Genomic DNA, 4,123 nt, shown 5'->3' on the forward strand with positions numbered 1-4,123 from the left:
TTATTCCCAATGGCGGATAGTTGGAAACATTCAGTATAATATACTTTTTAGACTGGCTTCCTTCACTTTGTAATATGAACCAAAGTTTTCTCCATGTCTTTTCATGGCTTGATGTCTCCCTTTGTTTTTAGCTTTGAATAAGAATCTCATGTCTAGATATAAAACAAATATAGACATCTCGGTTCCTCCTAAGTTGTGGCAATTCTGAATAAAGCCGCTGTAAACATTGGTGTGCAGGGTTTTGTGTGGATATAAGTTTTCAATTCATTTGGATAAATACCAAGGAGCATAATTGCTAGATCGTATGGTTAAGAGTGGGTTTCATGTTGCAAGAAACTAGCCAAGTGTCCTCTCTAGTGGCCCCTATTGTGCATTCCCGCAGGAATGAAGGAGAGTTCCTGTTGCTCCTTGCCCGCCCCAGCCTTCGGTGTTGTCGGTGTCTTGGATCTGGACTGTTCTAAAAGTTGTGTAATGATATATCACTGTTCATTTAATGTGCAATTCTCCAGTGTCACATGGGATTGAATATCTTTTTAAATATGTTTTCATCTTTGCCATTTTTTTAGTATCTTATTTATCTTTTTGGTGAGGAATCTGTTGGTGAGGAATGGTCTTTTGGCCATTTTTTTGAATTGGGTTGTTTTCTTATCACTGAGCTTTAAAATCTGTTGTACAGTTCGGGTAAGTGCTTTATGACAATGTGGTTTGCAAATACTTATTTGCGGTTTCTGGCTTTTCATTATTGTAACAGCGTTTTTCACAGAGAAGACATTTCCAATTAAATTTTAGCTCATGAATTCTTTCTTTGGTGTTGCATCTAAAACTTCATCACCACACTCAGTGCCAACTAGGGTACTTATGGTTTTGCAGTTTACATTTAGGTTTAGGATACATTTTAATTACATACATATTTGTAATAGGTGTAAATTTGTTGTCTAGATTCATTTTTTTGTGTGTGGAAGTCTAATTGTTCCAGCATCTTTCACTGAAAAAAAAACCACCCTTTCTTTCTTTATAATATGGCTTGTGCTCATTTGTCAAAACTCAATGGACCATATTTATGTGAGTCTATCTCTGGACTCTGTGTTTTGTTTCCTTGATCTATTTTTCTATTTCTTTGCCAATACCACTTGTTTTGATTACTGTAGCTTTGTAAATCTTAAAGTAAGGTTAAGACAGGGTAATACTGGTCTCTGGACTTCATTCTTGTTTTTTATACTGTGTGCCTTATTCTGGGCCGGTTGTCTCTATGTAAACATTAGAATCAGTTTGTTGATATCCACAATTATGAAAGTTTTGAGATACACAAAAATCCAGAAATGTAAAATCTGCACAGATGGACGTAAATGAAGCCCCCCCCCAGCAACACTGCTAAGCTGATGACGCTGAGCAAGTTGAAACTTGCAGGAGTGACTCTGCAAAGGACGCCGGCCACTGTGTGCCTTGGCTGTGAAATAATGGACCGTAACTCAGCTGTTCATGTAACTAACTTACTGAAATTTTCACTGGGATTGTGTTGAACCTGCAGATCAAGTTGGGAAGAACTGACATCTTGAGTCTTCCTATCCGTAAATAAGGAATATTTCTCCATGTATTTACTTCTTTGATTTCTTTATGAGGGTTTTCTGATTTTCTTCGTATGTATCTTATATCAACTATGATGGATTTCTACCTAAGTACTTCATTTCAGGGTGTGCCAATGTAAATGTTATTGTGTCTTTAATTTTAAATTTCACTTGCTCATTGCTGGCATGTGAGCAGAGACTGACTTCATGAATATGAACTTCATATTCTGAAACCTGACTGTAATCACTTAGTAGTTTTTGTTATTGTTGGCAATTCTTTTGGATCTTCTACTTAGAAAATTGTCAACAGTGAACAAAGGAAGTTTTATTTCTTCCTTCTTAGTCTGTACACCTCTTATATTCTTTTCTTGTCTTGATAGCATTAGCCAGGAAACCCTGAGTAGTGTTGAAAAGGTGTAGTGAGAAGGGACATCATAGCCTTGACCTTATTCCTTAGCAGGAAAGCTTCCAGTTTCACACAATTAGGTCTGATATTAGGGACGGGAGTATAGACATGCTTTGTCAAGTTGATGAGAGTTTATTTTTGTCATGAATGCACGTTGGATTTTGTCAAATGCTTCTTTCAACATTTATTGATATGATAATGTGATTTTCATCTTTAGCTTGTTGCTGTGATGAATTCCATGAATTACTTTCTGAAGGTTAAACCAGTTGTGCATACCTGGGATAAATCCCACTTGGTTGTGTTGGATAATTCTTTTTTTATATGTTTGATTTCATTTGCTAATATTTCATTGAAGATTTTTGCATCTATGTTCTTGAGAGATAATAGTCTGTATTTTTTTCCCCTGTAATGTCTTTATTTATTTATTTTTTTGGCGGGGGCTGGGTTTGAACCCGCCACCTCCAGCATATGGAGCTGGCACCCTACTCCTTTGAGCCACAGGCACCGCCCTGTCTTTATCTTGATATTAAGGTAATGCTGGCCTTACAGAATGAGTTAAGAAATACCCAGGTCACTATGAAAGTTTTGAGACACTTTCAAACTTGTGTTATGATCTACTATTTCACTTCCATTAAACACAGTTGACAACGTGTTTTCTGACTCACCTGTGCACTCAGCTTATCAGTGTTGCTGGGAGGGCTTCATTCTATGCAGATTTTAATTTCTGGATTTTTGTATATCTGGAAACTCTCATAAAGACCCCCTCTGCTTCTATCTTCTGAATTAAATTATAGAGAATTCATATAATTTCTTCATTAAATGGTTAATAGAATTCACCACTGAACCCACTTATGTCTGTTGCTTTTTGGTTTTTGAAGGTTATTAATTTACTTTATTTAACAGATATAGGCCTATTGGAATTGTTCATTTCTTATTTCTTCTTGTGTGAAATTTGTCTTACAAAGAGTTGCCTCATTTTATCTAGGTTACCAAGTTTTGGGGAATACAGTATTCACATTATTCATTTATTTTCTCTTTTAATGTCTGCAGGATGTGTGGTGATGTCCTTTCATTATTCATTTGTATTCTCTTTCTTTTGTTCCTAATAAGCCTTGTCAGAGGTTTATAGATTTTATTGATATTTTCAAAAACCAGATTTTATTTTTGTTGATTTTCTCCATGGGCTTTCTGTTTTCAATTTTCTTGATTTCTACTCTAATATTTATTATTTGTTTCTATGTGTTTACTTTGCATTTAATTTACTCTTCTTTTTCTAGCTAAAGTGGAAGACTATATAATTGATTTTAGATCTTTCTTTTTGTCTATTATGTGCATTCAATGCTACACATTTTTATTTAAACTCTGGTTTCATCGAATCCTATAAATTTTGATAAATTGTATTTTCATTTTCATTTAGTTCAAAATATTTCATCATCTCTTGAGATTTTTTTCTTTGACTTATATGTTATTTAGATATGTGTTGCTTGACTTCTATTTAATTTGTGATTTCCCAGCTATCTTTCCGTTAATGATTTACATTTTAATTCCATTGTCATCTGAGAGTAAACATTGCTTGATTTCTGTCCTTTTAAATTTATTAAGGTATGTTTTATGCCCCAGAGGTAATCTACGTTGCTAATGTTGTATGTGTGCTTGAAACAAAAAGTCTATTCTGCTGTTGATGGATAAAGTAATCTATAGGTATCAATTAAATTTGGTTTACTAATGATGCTGCTGAATTCAACTCTGTTCTTTCTGGGTTTATTTATTTCTGAAAGAGGATTTTTGAAGTCTCCAACTATAGTAGTGAATTAATGTATTTCTCCTTGTTGTCCTATTAGTATTTGCTTCACATATTTTGATGCATACTTGTTAAGTGCATAGACATTAAGGATTGTTATGTTCTTGGAGAATTAATCATCTTTATCATCATGAAATGCTTCTCTTGATCCCAGATTCATTTCCCTTCTTTGAAATCTGCTTTGTTTGAAATTAGTATAGCTAGTCCTAATTACTTTCATTTGTTAACATGTTCATTCATCTTTTTATTTTTATTCTGAGTCTTAATATTTAAAGATTTCTTACAGATAACATAACAGATAGTTGAGTCTTGTTTTCCTATCCAGTCTGATATTTGTCCTTTTTTTTTTTT

The sequence above is a fragment of the Otolemur garnettii genome, unplaced genomic scaffold (genome assembly GCF_000181295.1).
Source record: "Otolemur garnettii isolate 467f Iridium unplaced genomic scaffold, OtoGar3 scaffold00102, whole genome shotgun sequence".
Taxonomy (NCBI): Eukaryota; Metazoa; Chordata; class Mammalia; order Primates; family Galagidae; genus Otolemur; species Otolemur garnettii.